Raw genomic sequence first — 21,676 nt, 5'->3', positions numbered from 1 at the left:
CACTTTGAAGGAAGGCAGAAGGCAGTTTTGTAAGAAAAGGCAGTGGGGGGCGGTACCAAAGTGGGTTACATATGAATTTGTCTTCGATAGATTTGAATCCAGTTAAGGTCACATAATCTTTAACTTTCAATCATTTGTAACAATTTTCAGATTTCATGCTAAAGAATAAAATGTTTTATCATCATAGCAAACACAAGGACTGTTTTTTTCTGAAGATCTCTCCAAACAGCTGAATGGACAGAACTTTACACAAGCTTCTGCTATCACACAGTTCCTCTTCCATCAGGAGAGCACATTTTAATAATCAGTTTTATTTCAGAGATATGCACAGCAGAATCTCTTCCCCAAGATGTGGTGAGAGAAACAAAGACTTTACAGCAGTCCCTTAAAACACAAATAAATGATACTGTTCTTTTTACAAATTAATACATAATATAGAAAACCTGGAAACTGATGAAGCAGCCCATCCTAATAATGAGATATATCTCATTAAACAACTCAGCTGTATCCCTCACGCTTGTGAGAAAAATGAACTATCAATATGGTTTGCTAAGCTTTGGAATATCTGTAATGCTATTAAAGATCCACCCCTCTCCCATGTGCTGCCTTTCACACTCAGCACTTAACCCAGAAGAGGAACACTTTCCTCCCTCAAAACCTTGTCAAACAGGTTAAGAAGCAAGACTGACGTCTATTTAAACCTAAGAGGATTTGCAAGTAGAAAGTGTTCTCAAGCCATTAGACAGGATTATTCTATCTGTCAAACAACATAGCATGTTCTTCATCTTCAGGGAAAAACTATATAATTTATTTTACTGGTATTTGCAAAAGGAAGCCAAACATTTGATTTGAGAAAGAGAGACATATTGACTTATAAATATATATATATATATATATATATATATATATATATATATATATATATATATATATATATATATATATATATATATATATACATAAAATGTACATATAGCCTTAAGAAAACATAATATATCTTGAAAAATTCAAATACATGAAAAGGAATAACTAAAGAATTAAATTTCAAGTTTATATAAAAACATTTTTATCCAACACAACATAAGTTACACATTTACACCTTACAAACCAATCTTCATACTGTACTAGCCAGCCTTTAGTATCTGGGTTTATTAACCAAAACATATTCAAATACAATGGAGCAGAGTAGATGGCTGGTTTAACAGATTAGCACTATCTAACTTCACTTCAAGTAAGGGAGTCTAATATTAGTGGCAATCAGGGTCTGTGAAACCAATCATAATGTTCCTAATAAAGACATTCCTGATCTAGCAATATGCACCTAAAAGGTTTAGAAATAGAAAGAGGCAATATAGGTGCTTTTGGTTTATGCAAAACCCAGACCTGAGTTGCTGTTACATTTAAATTGAAGCCTGCTCTTCAAAATGAATGACCGTCTTTAAAACATAACCAACGTGTTTAATTGCTGTGTGTGCTATTTTACAAGCAGTAGTCTGAAATTCTAGACCACCATGTTTTTTTTAATTGTTTTGTGTGCTATTTTACCAGCAGTAGTCTGAAATTCCAGAACACCATGCTTTTTTAAATTGCTGTGTGTGCTATTTTACCAGCAGTAGTCTGAAATCTATCTAACTAAATTTGTCATTTAGTAAAGGATCTCTAACCCTGAGGTGCCATTTCAAAAAGAGGAAAAAGAAAAGAAAAAAAAACACAAGTTAAACATTCTATCTTTGAGACACTGAAAATTTCTTCTTCTGGGAGTTAAATCGCAGAAAGGGATTTCAGACAACTGAAGATAAATGCCTTAAAATATGTGCTTCAAATGCTTGATCCCGTAAGTTTTGAAAAACACAAGGATAATTAATGTCCACAGCCCAAGGATAAATCCATCTGGAGGGTGCCAGTCCTTCTGTTTTGGTTTCTGTAAAACACAATCAAAAAGGGTGACATCTGGTAGCACCATTCAAGTACAGTATTATTCCTTAACTAAATACTTAAGAACAAACTGCAGGACATTTTAGTTTTACAGGTTTCTTTTATTAGTTCAAACAATGGTTACTGAAAAAATAAATAAAAACAACATCTAGAGGGAATCCAGCATAGTTGGTGGTACTGGACTTTTAAAACAATGCCTTAAAATAACAACATCAGAGCAATTACGTGATATGTCCAAATGTTATGGATTTAATCAATCAATCTGTCTCCAAGTAGGTAGCGCATAACAAATGGCATTTCTAGGTCTGATGTTTAAGCCTTTTACTGAAGACATTGATAACTCAAGATGACACATCATTGATGGATGGCTTCAAATTGATTAGGAAATAAATGTAAAACATTTTAAAATTAATTTACAATGCTCTTCTTTAATAAGCCATGTCAAACATTACAAGATAGCCAGCTTACCTATTGTACTCCACTCTGGTGGAGTTTCTCAAACATGAATCTGTTTCTTTGAGCGTTTACATTCACATCACACTAATTAACATGCAGGTTTAGCCTTATTTTACTGCACCTTTCACCAGCTTCTTTCTGCAATCAGTCACAAAGTTCTTAACCATGGTCAGACATCTCCTGTGAAGTGGCATCTCGTATTCCTGACTAAATACTCTTGCTCAAAAACCTACTGACCTCCCGAGAGTCCTCTTCTGTAGCTGCTCTTATACACGGACTAAAGCAGCACATAAGTAACCACAAGCTAGTCTAACAGCCCTGGCCTGAACGAGACTTAATCAACATTTTGGCGGGATTAATGACTTCGCCTCTTAGCTCTGAATGGCATGTCTTTGAAATTGATGGAATTGACATGTAAAAAACAAAAAAAGAAATAACGACAGCAGTAATCAAAATACCAAACAATTTGGCACAAAGATTGGAGTCTGACCAGGCTTACTGTATGGACTTCAGGAGAAACATGGCTTACTCCATGGAATTTGCCAATCCATTATCTTTCAAAAGCATCAAAGTGTATCCGTTACAAGCCAAAGAGTCTTAAAAACACAGGCAGGTGTACACCTGATACTGCCCATCAGTGGAATGCACAAGGAAAAAAAAAAGCACTGCATTTTTATATAAAAACTGCAGTCAAAGCAAAGCTTTCAGCGTTTCATGTTTTCAATGACAAAACAAACCCCAATTCTAAAAGTACTGCTGATAAATCCATTAGAAATAAAGTTTTAGAGTATTAAATATGTATAACAAAGACTTTCATGTAAATGAAAGTTATGACTTTTTTTTTTTTTCAGAAATGAAAGCTTTGACCTTTTAAGAATCCGTCCCACCTCTCCCACTGTTTCTTCCCAAGCGCAGAATTAATTTCTAACCACTCTAACTCAGCAAAAATGTAAAGACTTACAGATTTTAAAAGGGACCTTTGAATTTTGCAAGGTGTATGCACTGCAGTAAAGCTTCTCAGTGCTTCTTTAACACTATCTGGATTTAGCAGAACAGGATGATAACATGCATCACCAAACAAGTCACAACACTATTGAAGTAATGTGTGCAATGATCACGCGTTAGGCTACAAATGAAAACATTCCGAAAGATAACCATCTGCTCCAAATATCCACCCCCAAGTAACCTACAACCAGGTGAGAGCTAAAAATTGTTTCTACCTTAAAATATTAATGTTCTGAAATGCACCGTACTCAGAAATATTTGTCTGATAAAAACCTTGAAGAGCTGTTGTGGTGTTGCAAGAACAGTATCATTTTTAATACAGAAAGTATGATTTTGAGTTATCGGCTTACAGAAAAAGTCACAGAAATGGTGCTATTGTCTGAATCTAAAGTAGCAACTGCACATGTCAAGAGTATATCCCTTTGATCATTTTAATGTTTTGAGACAACTTGCTGCTAACTGCTTCACAGATCTGTAAATGCACAGGATGGGGTCTTGCTTGAGGTACTGTACCAGGTTACTTGTTCAGTCCAATTAACTGCATTGTGAGATGCAACACATCTGCAGAGCACAGCACAGCGTGCTCTAGTGAGTAAAGCACAGCATAGCAAACCTCAGTGCCATTCTGCCTCTAAACAACCACCTCTTCTGTAGTTACTGAACATCATTAACAACAGGACTGGCAATCAGTCAGCCACAAAATGGGCAGAAAGAGGTTCAGGTAAAATAACAAACAAAACAAAAGATCATCTTACTTGCATGTGTCAGAAATGGAAATAAGACTCCTATTGCATAGTAGTTTCACCCATTCTAGGTTTTCTTACGAGGTTGATTAGCCAGAGTATAGGTAACACGTTCAGGTGTGTCTTATTAAAATGCATAGTAAAACCAAGAATGGATCAAACTGCTATGTAATGGGATGTTTATTTCCTTCCGTGAGGGATTGTATAGATTGCAGAAAAAAAAAATTAATGCAGTTGCAGATATTGTTCCAGTAAAGACTATAAAACAGGCTATGAAATGATTTTTGTTGCTTACATGTCCTGTTAGGTGGTATTTCTACCTATTACCATAGAGCTATTTAAAATTCATAGAAAATACTGTTTTGTGCTATTCTACACACTTCAGTCACTTTCAAAGGAAATGAGAAATGTTTAATCAAAATTCAACTCAGGTGTATTATTTAAGAAAATGATTGGCGCTCATAGGTTGGAAGGTGATCTGCCAATATTGCTTTCTTTTCTCATTCATCATCCCTGCTCTGGTGGATAGTCTTAGCATTTTATATTCATATTTTTACTTTCAACTGATGGTGACGTGTCACTTGATACACCCTTAAAAGGCCAGACTCTTTGTGATATTCAATTTGCATTACTCTTTGTATGTAGTCTGTTAAGAGAGATACATTTAATCAGTACAGCAATGAACGTCCTGGGGTTTGGTGGCCTATTTCTTCATAGCATTTTGTAGCTGCAGAGGTCTACTGCATTCTTAAGATCACTATTTTAAAAGACCACAGACCACATTCATCTAGTACAGAACTTCTAGAGCATTATGTTTCATAGCGAGTGTGAAATCGTTATGAGAGAATTTTTTTGATAATGGCGTATTATACCAAGCAGCTATGAAAGCCTGGACAGTAATGTAATGAGATAGAAAAATCCTGGATTAACATTAAGAAATGCATTAGATTTCATCAGTTTCATATCTGCCAGCTGACCCTGGTGGCTTGCTCTCATTCAAACGTACCAAAGTGTTTTCTTTTGACTCTTTGGAGGATTGTTGATTCAGAACGTAACCCCCTGTGCATGCTGGGACACATCAGATCAGCCCAATTTAGCTCTACAAAATTATTCCAATGATTTGGGTGGTGTATTATTAAATGAAAACATCTTTGTGGGTCTTGATACACCTTGGCCTTTACAGAATGAGAAATTTGTATTAAAAGAATTTAAAAGCTCTAATCTGTCTGTACAGTGAAAGACCCTAGTAAAAAAAAAAAAAAAAAAGTGAATAACTGGACCTCCATCTTTTTGTATATTGCTACAATCTTGTCTTGAAATTGATGTCACATTTTCTAATTACTCTGCCCTTCAGCTTGGTTCACTTCCTAATGTTAAATACTTGAACGCCTTAGTTCTCTGCTTCATAAAGGAGATTTTACTTTTATTGTTGCTTGCCAATATCCCTAATCGTAACTTTTTCACTTACTGAACCATATTTTCCTACAGCTATCCTGGACTGTCATTTCACTGTTCAAAATAAAAATGCACTTCCTATCACACTATGAAAATAGATTGCTGTCAGGACACCCTAACCCACTTAAATCTGTGCTTTACCTTTCTAAAAGGGCAGATTTGATCCTGTGTCCTGCAATCTACGCTACTCATCATGAAAGGCTTAGAATTGTGAACCATTCGATCAGTCCCTCTATAAACAGTCTATATTATTTTCAAAAGACTTTCAGCTGCAATACCTTACACTCAGACTACAAGACTGCTGCATGCCTTTTTCAGAGCCTCTTCTGTTTAAACAAATAGAACACAAAATAACTGAAAAAAAAAGATTCTCGTCTCAGTCTCACTGCTTCTACAGTCTTAATTATACCAAAAGATTTGCATAAAAATTAAAAAACCACACACACCGCTGGAGGCACACAAATATTTGCTCTTATAGGGGTTTTCCTGCAGTGTCTAGAAAAATGGTTCAAGCTTGTGTCTCTTTTCGCTAACCAAGTCACTTAACTCTTACTTATCACATGAGCAGAGTGCCCTGTAAAATTAAATGTTAAATTAAATTATGTAAAATTTTTTTCTTAATATCTTTAATAGAATTATTTTAATTAAATTAATATATATATATATATATATATATATATATATATATATATATAACCGTGGCACCATTTCTGGCAGTGCCAGTTAGTACTATAATGCTGTGTCCAGCACATTCGAAAGCTCTGCAATACAATGCACGAGAAACCTTCAAACAAAACTCTAAGTTCTTAGAATCTGAGTGAACGGATCAAACCGATTGGCCAGGGATGTTCAGAGAATGAATAATAGTGAAGTGGATAGCATGGTACCTGTTTTACTATTCCATGCAGCTGTTAGTCTGTTTCCCACTGCTCCTGCTGTTGAAAGCGTATTGACTTACTGGCTGCTCCACTATTCGTTTCATTTATGGTGAAAGCCAGGCATGAAGACTGAATTGTAAACACATGACATTTACAACCTGTTCGGCTATTTGAAGCACCGACAACTCCAGGGAATTCCTGCCACACATACCGCTTCTCATTTTTAATCTTCCATGTGTTGGCCACATCAATTATTTTCCCTCAGGTGAATATTTCAGGAAAAAGATTGAGAATGTGAAAGTTTTAAATGAGGTTCATGTTCTTTTCATGATTTGAAATGGAGTTGCCCGCCGTAAACTAATGCAGTAAGGGAGAACAATTTAAGAGGTTTTGTTTGGTAATAAAATATGGATAATTGATTAAAACACTGAATGAACGCAATAGGACAGATCTACAGTATATTTACATATGGTTTGATCTTATCAGTGTTCAGCTTGCAGGATACAATAAAAGGAATGGGAGGTGAAATCTCACAGGGGTCATACCATTTTCATATAAGTGTTCCAATAAAGCAAAATGTAGTTTCAGGGTCACCACGGAGACTGATAGAAAATGGATTACCAGCTCTATTTATTCCAACCTGACCGTGTGATGAAACACAGTTTGAAGAGGCTCAGGTTATTAATAATTGCTTGCTACTTCACATCACGGTGCCTGTTTCAATTCAAAAGTGCTCGATATTGATAAAAGACCTACTTACCACAAGGTGCTCAGGTATTGTGTTCTCTCTGCTTACCAGCATTTTCTTTTTAACATTCTCACTCCCCCACTATACTGGCTGAACACAATACATGGGAAGTCCTCATCAATAACCCAATAGGTTATAGTTTGTACAGCACAACAAATCTGCACATAAACACACATTATCAACATACTGGGGCTGCTGTTGCAGCTGAAAGCCTGTGTGTATTACATCAATTCGTCTAGTAAGGGACTTTCCAATCAATGTAATAAAGCAGACTAAATATTTATATTGTGATGTTTTACCTGATGAATTATTTCAGCCACAGGCATTTGTTCAATATACTTCTGTCTGAAAAACAGAAACCATGGACAGCAACATTATATCTGGAAAGAGCAGATTAGGCAGCATGAAAGTTAAAAAGCACTTACTAACAGAGGTCAATAATTTAATTATCTGAAAGAGTGTGTGTGTGCGTGTGTGTGTGTGTGTAGAAAGGGCACTCTTAATGCCTCTACACACCGGACTCCATGTGACAAAATGAACAGAACCTATAATTTTGATAAATATATTTCACACCACAGGCAGAACTGGAGCAACTCCAGGGCGACGCAGAATAAATAGGACTGAACCCTATGTTTTGAAATTTAAAAGACATTAAATGGGAATCCATTTCGAAGGAACAGGATAAGCCTGGTATATATGATTTAATATGCACCAGTCTTGATCATAGTTTTGTCAATAGCAATTTTTAATAGTTGTATAGACCTGGCAGTTTTCAAACCTGTCGCATCGTCTCTATGTCACTTCTGGCGTTTAGGGTTGATGCGAAAGTATCTTGTCGCCCAAAAAAAAAAAAAAAACGTATCGCGCCTGGTGTGTGGAGGCCTTTAGGCCTTTAGTCTTTTGAAACTTCACCCACAATTAAATGCAGCAAGTGCATAACCATTAACATCACTGTTACTGAATATACAAAAGATATACCTCACCAGTGTGCTCAACTGCAAGGTATACAGATATATTTTGCACAGCAGTAACGTCATGCTTCAATAAGTTTTTTTTTTTTTTTAAATTAGAAATCAGGATGATTTCTGTCAGTTTACAGTCAATAGCAATATCACTTTGACTTGCGCATCACCACTACATTTACTTTAGTGTTTTCATTATTCAGGATGCTTTGCAAAAAACAAAACCATTTTACACACACATATACATTCTGATCCGCCATGCATGTTTGTGCCACCGCTGAGCCATGATTGAATTCACATGCAGCTTTACTACAGTAACCTTGAGCTAAACACATCTGGATGAAAGAATAAAACTGGTTTATGAATTCTGCTTTCACTTTTTTTTAGTATTAGGACACATATGAAAAGTATACACCTTACAGGTGAACAATTTACCAAAAAACTAAGCAACATGTAGAGTAATTCTAAGACTTTTTTTTTTTTTTTTTGGTCTTATGAGGTACATGAAGTTGCCCTGCAAAACACAAACATGCATTATAAATAAATACCTAAATTGTACAGACTTATTTACATTAAAAAAGGTGTCTACTGTATTGTTTATTCTTTAGCACATTATATCAATGGAATTTCAACTGGAACTTCAATATCTGGAAACAGCTATCATTACTAAACCTGGGTCACTCTTGTATTTCAGCATTGCATGACTGTGAAGACAGGAAATTTACTGCCGGCGATTCACAAGACCAGCCAGGTAGGCAACTCATTTTGTTCCACGCAATAAATTAGACTGACAATCATTCCCTAGACAGCCATAGAACAAATAAACTTTCTATTGCATCAAGTGTTGATATTCCACAGTTGTTCTGTGTATGATTAAAGAAAGCCAAGCTTTAATACTAAACGAATAATTCCAAGGACTTACTGTACATGCCCACACAGAATGGTTAAACAACCCCACGGGCCATAACATTTGCACTGTGGTCACAATCGCGATTTGCTGAAAATACCAAATGCAGATTTCCATTTCTCAGGGCAAAACAAATGTATTACACTGCCAAAATGTGGTCATAATCATAATACTGTATTGAAAATACCCGAAAAAATCAAATATAAATTAGACTCCCAGGCAAGGTATTTATACAATATTTTCAATTCATTCATGTCCAAATACTTCATTTAGTTTAATTAAAACCAAACTCTGATTAATCAAAATCACATTTCACAGTTCAGGTTATTAATTACTTCTAGTACACATTTATTTACAGAACGTGAATAAGCTATTACAGTAGTGAACCCTTCCTCTCCTAAATATAGCTGTAAACATGTCCAAATAGATCTAGTACAGTATTAGATCACTAAAGAAGGGGTTGAGTAAACATTACTGTAAGTATACCCAAGTTATGGTACATCAAGAACAGAGAAATACAAAAATAAATATAAAAAAGGCGTTCAGACCCTCAATTGTTGGATGTGTAATGCGTTATGGTTTTGTTCTTCATCAGATAAACAAATCCACGTGTTTTGAGCACATAAACAATTTAAAATTCAAAATCTATCAATGTAAAGCTTTTATAAAAAGAGAAATAATATAAATAGGATTCTTAAAGTCAATATTTGTGGGAGTTGAGAGATAGAGAGACACGCACAGCATGGGGACTCATGTACTGTCGTTTGAGAGTGGGGGAGAGGCATGTGTGTGTAAACCAAATCTGTGCATTTATAATTCACATACTAAGTCAGTTAACATATGAGCATTACCATTTTTGCAACATTTAAAAACTTAGTAAGACTTAAGATTTTTTATTATTTTTGTTTTTTATTGTTTTTTTTTAAACAAATATACTCAGAATGTATGGTTTAATTCACAAGATATGAAGGGGGGCTGGGGGAGGGGGATTCAACAACTCCTGCTGCTGTCCCTTGCATACAGGGTGAACTTCACAATACTTGCAATAAGGGAGGAAGGAACGCCAGAACAAAGCAAAACAGGAAAAACGGTTCAAGGCAGAAATTGAGGTTGTGTCCTCTATAGCTGTGATTGACAGCCCTTTCCAGATAGCAGCGCATCTGCTGAAGCACTCGAGATCAAATGCAGACCTACAGTAGACAAGTTTCATTTTTATTCCCTGCTCGTGCAATGGGCTCATGGTTACAAGATCTTCAGTAACTGATTTAAACAACAACAAAAAACAAAACTCTGCAGCTTCAATGTGATCTTAACGTGGTCGTCTCAAGCAGCTTTTCGTGATCCTAACCATAGAAGCTTTTACAATTTGGGTGCACAAAACAAGTTTTGTTCACATTTGATTAATGAAGTTTCTTAACATTTTGAAAGCTTTCATAAACAGTGTATTTAAAATGCAGTAATATCCACTAGCAGGTCTTAAATAAGTATGACAGCAGTGTGTGTGTGTATGTGTGTGTGTGTGTGTGTGTGTGTGTGTGTGTGTGTGTGTGTGTGTGTGTAATCACTTCTGTAGTTTATTTTAAAAAAATTGTATTCATTACAAGCACCAAGGTGATACCTGAAGTCTAACTATACTGTGGTATCAAAATAGTGCATTTCTGTTCCTCCACATGAAGAAGTGTAGCTCGAAGCCTCTCAATTGGTAAAGCTTCATATTTTACTGAGGAATGTAATTATAATCACTCAGCAGGAAAGCTGTGTAGACCCTTTGAAAAATCTGAACATGCTATGAAAAGATATGAAAAGTCATATCTGTCAGTTAACAGATATGACTTTTCTCTTTCAATAACACAACAATGCACTTTTCAATGGCACGTGTGTTTTGTTTGGTTTACAGTCAATTCAACTACTTTTTAAATAAAAGTATTAGCATTGCTTTGCAAAAAAATAAAAAATAAACACCGTGTATGTTTATTTAAACTGAATGAGACTGCTGTACATCCAATTGAGACCATCATGGGGACAAGAACTACAGCTAATATGCCTCTACTGCCACCTTGTGCTGTAAACTACAAATTGTAAAATTGGTTATCTTTAAAAAAGGCAAAGCCAGCTTGTATTTCTTATAACTGAATAAACTCATTTGTAAAATAACTTTGATAATTGTACTTTTTGGCAAGCTCAAAATGATCCTCAAGAGAAAGTATGTGAAGGGATCTATAAAGACCTTTGTAACAGAAACCTCTCTCATGTTACCAGTGTGTTTACTACCATGTGAGGCACAACAAGCTGTAAAGACATTCTTGTGATGACATTTTTCCAAATGCTGCTTTCTCTCACACACACACTTACTTTTATTATAACATGCTCCAGAATATGGTTTCTGACTCCTGGGATCCAGGAAACAACATTAAAAAAAAAAGAAATGTGTGTTGCTTTAAAAGAGCATTGGTAGATGTAGGATCTTCGTTGTAAATCAGATAAAATAAAATGACACAAAATCTGGTGAGTAAAGACAGTACTGGTTTCCATTATAAATGGCACTGCTGTGAATGACCCTTATGTCGTGCATTTTGTTATACTCACTTTTCATCGTTCTCTGCAATGTTTGGGATGAGCTTGACAGTCTCTGTTGTAATCTCCACTTTTTGGACACTTCCAAAGAAGTCAGTGATCAGAACGTTCCTGGGGTCCCTCTGGAAGAGGTCAGTCCTGTGCTCTGGTGTGGAAACACACAAGCTTTTGGGGCACACTTTGAACTGCAAAAGAAAAGTTGAATTTTGTTATGATTGTACTGCAAGTCCATCCGAATCCATCACATAATGTTAAACAAAATTCTATTGAGTATTGATCATAAATTACATGGTTGCCAAGTCTATTAATGGGGTCATTAGCACCATGCCCCAGATAGTACATCAAGCTGTACAGTGTTATCAAGCTCTACAGTGTTATCAAGCTCTACAGTGTTATCTTAGATCTTCTGTGTGACTTTTTCCCTCTCCTACACCTCCCACTTATTTGAGTCACCCTCTACTCATATCCTACACTTAACATCATTTATGTCTCTTCCTCACCACCTCCACTGTTCTCAAACATACGTATACACCAATTGCACTTTTGGGTGTTAACTGAAGAAAAAAATCACAGTTATTTTCATGTTGTCTCTATGCCGTCTTGCTACCAATGTATCCTATATTTATGCTGAACTGGTACAATAAATGGTTGATTCATGCAATAGGACAGAATTCCCCCCCATTTAACGGTAGTGTCAATTATAGGATAGTATCAGAACTACTGAACAGTCATTTCTTTTTTAAAAGCATGACAAACACTGATTTAATTTAACCCTTCCATTCTTGAACTATTGAAAATAGCTGGAAAAAGGAACATGGAATCCTCATACTGTATGAGGTCATCGTGCATTTGCTTCTTCCATTTGTTCCCATGTAAAGACTCGAACATGGTAAAGAACAAAATAAGGGTTACAATCTACATTTTAAAAAAAACAGCCACTAGAACCACCACATTTATCTTCCAACCCCAGTAGGGTTAAATGTTAAATAAGAAACTATGGTAGTGGCAAAGGTCTCTTTAAAAATTCCCTTACCTTTCAAGCAAACTGTTCCAAAAGACTTTAACCTACAAGCCTCTTACCAATTCTTTTTCCAGAACATTACTGAAAATTGCAAAGAGCTTCTGCCCGATAACCCTTGTAACCTTGCAATTTTGTTTGAGTTTATATATTTCTACTGTGCTCTGTGCATGCTTGTGTGCTCGGTGCATTTAAAAAAATAACAGCAGGGACGCTGACCTCAGGACTTTTGCAAAATTGACACACACTGACAGAAGCAATTTCTTCAAGTAAAATTGCTCTGCCATCTTCAAAATACCGGCCTTTAACACTTTCAGTACCAAGCCTGAATTTTATATTTCCAGTCAGACAGACACCAGCCATATCCACAGATTCTGACTCTTAATAGCCGGTGCTTAAGAATGACTTGGCCAAGTTTCATAATAGATATGCAAATGGAAGTGTGAGGCGTGTACAGATGTGCGTCCAGACGCCTCCACATTACCCCTTTACTGGGGGAACACGTCATAGTAAAATGTCACATAACCACAGGTTGGCTCCATCAAATGCAGCTTGTGGAGTCATATCAGACACGTCAAATGCCAGTCATCATTAGACACAGCGTCCTAGGAAAGAAGCACCAAAGTAAAGACTGAAGAATATATATTATTTATGCATGAAGTAGAGGTGAGTCGGTACAGGTCCATTAGGCTATTGACAGTGCTCCTGTTATTCTACACCTCAAATCTGGTAATTACTGTATACAACAGATAACACTGTTTTGCTATGGGCAAAGTAAAGGAAAAGGACATTTTATTCAACACCCTGTACAACACAAGTCTACTTATTCTCAAAGTTGTTTTGTTCAGGCGAGTGATTTACAGTATTCAAACTGGTATTTTACGACAGTTATCATACTGTGCACATTTTACACTGGCCCATTAGTATGAAGAACACTAGTCCCTAACCCTGTCAACCAGCGCAGACATTTCAAACATCTAACAAGATAAGCAAAAGGAAAAATTATACAGTACTATAGCAACCAAACAAATGAGGTACATAAACTTTCCAATTTGAAAACAAATGACCACGACACATTTATTGTACTTTGCTAGATTTATTACCAAACGTACTATAAATTCATTGTGGGTCCCAGAGTACTGCATTTATCTACCTTTTGACTAAGGACTGATTCCTTTTGGAAAATAAGATTTTTGTTGTTGTTGTTGTTGTTGGACAAATCAATAGCTCCACCGACATCAGTAAGTGTTCACCAAGACCCTGAATCATTGTAGGAGATACAAAGTAAAGAAAGATCGCACATGCAGATTCTAACAACTTGCTTTTTTCTGTAGTGTTGTTCTTGTATCTGTGATAAAAGATACTGCAGCTTCCAGGAACAGGTTGACATAATGACTAATGCGAAGTGCCCACATGCCCCATTAAAGCTGTTAGTCTGCTTTCACAACTAAAACAAACTGCTAGTGAAATTTTACATTCTTGAAGCTCTCATTTGAATTGCTTTCTGTGCTGAAATACATTTAGGATACACTCAAATACATGATATTCCTTACACAAAAACATTCACAGTACAATGTGGCAAAGGACTGGCACATTTACTAGCATGAACTAAATACAAGTTGAACATACATTTGGTTTTAATTACATACCGGAAATAATACTAATAATTAGTATTATTATCTGCAAACAAATATTAAATGGTGAATTTCACTATAAAACTCATTATTTCACAAAACAGTACTGTCTACTGTACAGGACGCAAGTTATGACATGACAGGCTGTACTATTGAAAGCTTCATCTTAAGACCACTTCCTGAGTTTTGATAATAAATGCTATTCTGCATGCTGGAACCCCCTTTACTGCTGTTAAATAGCTTCTTATAATCATGATTCTACTGTATCTAACACAGTCCAATTCATCAAAATGAGGCATAATCTTTATTCATTTTAAAATGGCACCAAACGATTAGTCAAGATTAAAAGCAAGGCGAGTACAACAGACTACTGTTCTTTTTCATCTCTCCATTCAAAGCTGAAAAATGAAGCTTCTAATCAACTTTTAATTCACTTACTCAGCTTTATGCAGGAAAACAAAAAAGACTTTCCTTGCAGTACTGCACCAAGGTCATTTTTACACTGGAGGAAATAAATTCATTTTGATCAATATATATTTGGTTAATAAAATGAAAACAGTTTGAATTATTAAAACATTGCAGGGCAATAGCATTTTTAAACACTGATAATATAGAAATAATATATATATATATATATATATATATATATATATATATATATATATATATATATATATATATAATATATATATATATATATATATAAAACCATATTTATTTTTTATTTCTAGACTTTCACTGTGTAACTGAAATTGAAATTAAATGTACTGTATTACTTGAATTTGGCGCCGCGGCATTTACTTTAAATTGATCAAAATGACTGCGGCGCTTAAAAGAGGGTGGCCTTTATATGCTTTAAAGACGCTCTGCTTGGAGTGCAGGATGTGCCCTATAGCCTGGAGATCGCAAGTTAGAATCCAGGCTATGTCACAGCCGACCGTGTCCGGGAGTTCCAAGGGGGCGGCGCATAATTGGTCGAGTGCTGCCCGGGTAGGGAAGGCTTAGGTTGGCAGGGGAATCCACTGTTCACCGCGCATCAGCGACCCCTGTGGGCAATAGGGCATCTGTGGGTCTACAGTGGAGCTGCCGGATCTGTACTGTCCTCCAGCACTATATGTCTGGAGGCCTTGCTGTGGATCCACGGTGCGAAAAATGATGGACTGGCAGGAGCACGTTTCGGGGGACGGGTGCTCCAGCCGCTGTTTCCCAAGTCGGGAGGGTTTGTGAACAGTGAGCCGAGGATACAGATAATAATTGGGCACACTAAATTGGGGAGAAAACTGGGGTAAAAAATTGGCGATGACTAAATAAAAAAAATTATAATTATAAACACTATAATTATCAAACGCTGTAATATTTAATTACATGGTTTATGACATTTTAAAAGAATCGCGGTTGTTTTTTTTCTGTAATACGGTAGCCTATCTGTATGTAGCAGCGTGTGTGGCTAACCTACGTTGACTACAGTACATTTATCGGTGACACTTACCGAGAGCCTATTAGGTGGGAGTTGGAAGGTCAGGGGAGTATTGTACCAGCGAATCAGGAGTGTGTGTTCGTTAAGGGGTGGGACAATGCTGCTGTGGCAGTTAAATCCAAGAGTGTGACATAGATTTTTTTCTGCACCAACAATTACCTCAGAATATCAGTTTGATTTCTGTAAAAACTACAATATCTCTTACTGGGTTATTTTTTTTTCTCACTGTAACGTGCTTGTTTGTAATTTCTCTGCAAGAGAAACAGAAACTAAATCTTCTCACAGATAATAAGCACATTGTTTTTATTTGTACGGGAATTACAATTGAACCCAAAACAAAACAACAAAACCATGTATAAGAACTTCAGAAGGACTGCTGTTCTGTACGTAGTTTATCTTGCATTTTCTTTCAGAATTGTACTAACATAAAATAAAATGTGCTTACTATGTGTGTGTACATTAGTTTGTAATTTACGTGCTAGACTGAGGCTCCCGTCTCATTGGGGGCGTTACATGTACATAGTCAGTGTTGCGCATTTTTTTGTTTACTGTGCGTGTGTCTTTTTTAGTAGGGGGGAGAAAAAAATCCCTTAATGTTCCTTTATTGATAGCGGCATTTATTCAAGGGCGGCCTCTATGATAAAGCTGATGTATGACTGCGGCGTCAATACGAGGGCGTCTTTAATTCAAGGGAGGCGCCAAATTGAAGTAATACAGTATATACCATTTTTAACAAAATAAACCACGCTAAACTAAACCACTCCGAAAACTACTCAAGATGTGTTTAGTTACTTACTAAATCATTCATATTGGCTTGACTAGCTGGAATTCCAGAAGATAAAAGGTATATCGGTCCATCAGATGAACTCCAATTGCAAGATCAGGCTGGTGCTATCAGAAAGAAAAAGAACAGTTCTAGAAAAATCAGACTCATTTTCATGCAAAACATCACTAAACAAATAGAAATCCATACTTTTCCCAGACTTCCATTTGTTTTTCCCAGACTTGTGCTCTAGTTAGTTTCTACTAGTTTTTTGATAGTTATCCACATAGGTGGGCAGCCGCAGAGCATTATAGCATTACAGCAATTACAGCATTATTGATCCAGAGCAGAAGTTGCACCTGGTTTTCTAAAAGTATTGGTCAGAATCTGGAGTTGCATATCAAGCAAGACACAATGCAGGGATGCAAGAGAAGTACGATACAATCTAAGAAATGTCCAATATATGAGAATTATGATGCATCATTTACAAAACAAACATAAAAAGTTGTATACTGCAAGTATACTTGTGCCAAAATTGCCTGGTTTTATATAATATTAGTACCATTATACTATCCTATTTTGGCACAAGTATACTTGCAGTATATTGCTTTTTTTGTAAGGAATGGTACTGGATTCTGATCCAAACTTCTTTATACCCTCTGTTAAATGTTGAACACTATGGGGGGTGAAAAATAACAAAAATTAAATAACAAATGTACACGCATTATATATTAAAATGTGCAAGTGTTGTATATTAAACATACAAGTCAAATACTAAATACAGAGCACCCTCACTATAACAACCCTGTCTGGGTCCAAAGCCTTTTGTTCGCTATAGTAAAAGGACAATCCAAAACGAACAATATAAGCTGCTGGAGAAAGTTAAGGAAGACATCTTGGATAAAGGTATTACTTTATTTATTCTTTGATTTTCTGTATTATTACAGTATTTGTCACCACTACCACTAATAATAATAATAATAATAATAATAATAATAATAATAATAATAATAATAGCAATGAGATTGTGAATAAAAGTAGAATTACAAGTACAGTACCTATTTGTGCAGAATTTCAGTTTTGTTTCAATTGCAAATGTTAATTTAAATCTTATTATTCAGAGCTGTGCAACCCAACATCAGGAGCAGTTTGATTTATTTATTTATTTTTTTAAATCTTTTGACGGTTCAGACCGGAGACTGTTGCTGCACTCGATACTGTAAGTTACAAGCAAGCACCATACATTTAAAATACAATTACTGTATATCTTATTAATCACATTAAAGAAATGAAAAAAGCAATGTTAACATGCTATGTTTATACACACCATAGCTACAGAAAGCGTTATTTATTCAAGACTTTCATAACGGAGACATGGTTTTTCAAATGTTTTCAAGACCTGGAAATCAGTTTGGCATTTTTCCATACTTTTTCCACTTTCCAGACTAGCATACGAACCCTGTGGAAAGCTATAGTATCGGTCATTTAATTGTACATTGTATTTTTTTTGTATTTCCGGGTTGGTAGAGTATGATGCTATACAGGCAGAAAGAAAGTCCAGTGGAAATCACCCTCCCCACAATCCTACAGCAGAACAGAAATGAAAATGTAAAACAAAAACAATCATTTTGTTTGAGACTTATTGACAGCGAGTCTTACCCAATCTGGCTGCTGGCTAGGGCCATTACATTTGGAGAATAGAACCTTTCATACATGGAAGCACCTTGGCATGTGTCAATGATGCAGTTCACTGTACCTGGAAAATGAGATGCTTATTACTTTTGTTCCTCATCTCTAAATTTAACACATGGAACTACAGCAGAGGCATCTTTTTCACAAGCATATAGTAGATCACTATAGCAACGGAAGCAAGCTTTTTGCAGTCTATTCTACTGGGAGAAAGGATTTAATATATAGAAGGGACATTCAATTTTACCATTTGAACAGGAAATGTAATTGACTGCACAGCCCATGACTAAGATTACATTGATCTGCAGACCTTTATCTCCAAAGTCAAATCAAAATTGCAATTTGTTTACCTTCATGTGACAAAGATTTAAGGTTTAAGATTTCACCAATGCATCACTGGGCTTAGTAACTTTTAAGTAGCCAATTGCTGCATGCTATATACTAAACTAAACAATTGTCAATTATTCACATTTATACAGTAGCAATGAAGAAATTCCAAGTGTGAATGTGTGACATTCAGGGGTTAAAAAGTAATACAGTAATTCCATGCTTCCTTTCAGTTGCTAGCTAAAGGATGATGATTCATTGTTTAATTCACATTTACTGCCACAAGTGTACTGAGATTTGTTTTTTTGTTTTTTTCCCTATCGTATTTTTCTTTTTTTTTTTAAATAAAAATTACAGTTAATCAACGTATTCAAATTTGTTATGAATAAAACCGATAGGCTTGCATCTTTCAAAAATCACCCTGACAATTTAGACTAATCAAGCACAAATAGAGAATGCATTTCAACAGACAGTAATTATTTTTTATGAAAGGGTTTACATTTCTAATAATGTCACTTAAGTTTACCAGCATTTGTTTTAAATACTGTAAAAACCTTTGTATAAGCCTATTTTCTAGGTATTTTTAGAGGGTCCTAAAAAGGGAGGACTGACTTAGACACTGGTGTGACCTATAGGCTTTTTCCTGAAATTGGTGTCTCAAAAGGGGGGTGGGCAACTTATATACTGCCACAACTTATACAAGAGTTTTTACTGTAACTAAAAAAGTGGAGAACATTTGTAAAACTACAAAGTACTACTAACAAAATAAACACAATCAAATCAATTTAAAACATTTGGTACAACCAAGCATCTGTACTTCACAGAATACACAATAATCATGATTCTCTGCCAATGAAATATGCAGGAACTATTCAACAGTAACCCATATACAGAATATGAACTTAATAAAAGTTCAAGGGAGACAATTACTTTTTATATGCAGTATACATTTCAATAAACAGGCTAAACTTACATGTTTTAAGTATGTTACTTGCTACAAACTTGAGACTTCTACAATACATTATTCACGTACACAAGTGTTTCTTTTTTTTTTAAAGCGTTTATGCAAGACTCAGAGGACACAACATTACGAAGAAGCCTTATCCCTTTGCAGTGACAACATGCTTTGTCATTTGACTTTAAGCCATGGGAGCAGTGTGGTTCAAACAGAAAGCGGTTATATTATACTGAAAGTGGTACTAAAGCCAATTACTGTTAAAACGCACTACCCAAAACCATCTCTTTCAAACTGAAACTGTAATATGCCAGCTAGCAATAGGCTTGCTACACAGATTCTCTCCAATTAGCTGTTTTAGTTTTCTCTGGTCAAATAGAAATAGAAATAGAAAAACATTTTTTTTTAGCAGGTGGAGGTGGAGTAACTGCTCATTTTTAATGAATGCAGCATAGGTACTCTATTATCAATGGATTTTAACAGTAATACACAACACCTACCTGTCATATAAATCAGAATGTTACTTCTGTCATCAGAAAGCAGTTGTTTTGATCGAGGGGTGCTTAGTGGCAAGCGGCCAGTTAAAACACCCAGGAAATTTTCAACAGTAACCTGTATACAGAACATGAACTGAATAAACATTCAAGCAAGACAATTACTTTTTATATACAGTATACATTTCAATAAACATAGGTGACTTAAATATACTTGTTACATTACCAAAGCATTTCAAAGGTATTACATGTACATCTGTAAAGGACATAACTAGTACAGGACATTCACCTTTGCATTAAAGAGCAAAAAAATGTTGGCTTCTGCACATTTAAGGTTGCAAGATACCTGCTACAGTGCCCTAAATCACAGAGTCCATCAATGGTCAAGACATACCTGGCACACACAACAACATGGTGTTACCTACATTTTTTTTTTTACTCCAATCAGTGTATTTGGGGAGAAAAACCAACAACTACGTAGCATTGAATCTCTCATACCTCATATCCTCTGTAGTCCACTTCAACATCATCCCCATACATGTTCAGATCCATGTTTTTGTGGCTGAAGACAGTAGCAGGTTTCGAGTTTCTATGGTTACAGGCCATATCATCTGCCAGCATCAGAACAATGTGACTGGGGAAAAAATCAGTAACTATGAGCAAAGTCACTCTTTAATGAGTTACAATATTGATCGTTCAGGTGAATCATTTTTACCCTTCCAAGAGGCTATACTATGCCATGCAACACTGCTATATTGGAAACTGGTATTCTAATAATACAAGCACACTAAGAAGCAGGGAGCACTATTGCATCCCACCTTTTCTACTTCAGCTACCCGTACTGCCATTTTCGGAACATTAAGTTTAGTTTTATTGTATAAGTAACCAGAAAAAAACGGTACCATACCTAATCTAGGCAACTTAGATGTATGGTACATACGGTAACTGTAACTGTTACAACATCCAGTACTGCCAGCTGGGATGGTCCTTATAATGGTGAAAAATGCACATGGGCATTTATGTTGTACACATGAAAGGGATTCCTTACTTGTCAGGGATCCCCAGTCTCTTGAAACTTCTGTAAACTGAGAGTGTATTGGCCACATGACGATAGTTAAACCAGAACCTGGATGTACACACCTGAACAGCAAATAAAACATGTAAAAAGACAGCTGTCTGAACAAACCACCTGATTCATCCTGGCTCATTTAGCTTCATGGCTCCGACTCTTTGGAACTCTCTCCCAGCTTTGGTGAGTGATGCTCCCACCGTCGCTCGCTTTTAAAATGTACTTTTTATGCTGACTTGATTACTTTTTTATAATAATTGTATTTCAAAAATGGAACGACAAATCGACAATAATGACAGCCTTGTGAAGCCTTCCTTAGTTAGAACTATCATAAACTATATATTGAATTTATTTAGGCAGCAACAGTGATTCATTCATCTAACTCGTCCACATGTAGTTTTCAACGATTTTTTTTTAACAAAGTTGAGACATGCACATCAAAAAAATCCTAAATGCGTTATCAATATACCTCAATTTCATCGGTTGCCATGGTTATCCGATTACAAAATCATCACGGGGAGCTAGAGGGCGGTAGTGAGTAGAATGCAACGGTACTGCACTGTTGAGTAGGCTTGCATTAGAAATAA

The 21,676-nt window shown here is 35.8% G+C and overlaps 1 pseudogene; it reads right to left on the bottom strand.

The window, feature by feature from the left end:
- Positions 1 to 1,804: 1,804 nt before the first annotated feature.
- Positions 1,805 to 21,579, bottom strand: LOC121327079 (annotated as a pseudogene).
- Between the last annotated feature and the right edge of the window lie 97 nt (positions 21,580 to 21,676).

The sequence above is a fragment of the Polyodon spathula genome, chromosome 14 (assembly GCF_017654505.1).
Source record: "Polyodon spathula isolate WHYD16114869_AA chromosome 14, ASM1765450v1, whole genome shotgun sequence".
In the NCBI taxonomy this organism is placed as follows: Eukaryota; Metazoa; Chordata; class Actinopteri; order Acipenseriformes; family Polyodontidae; genus Polyodon; species Polyodon spathula.
The sequence above is the reverse complement of the archived record's forward strand: the minus strand, read 5'-3'. Positions and strand labels throughout refer to the sequence as shown.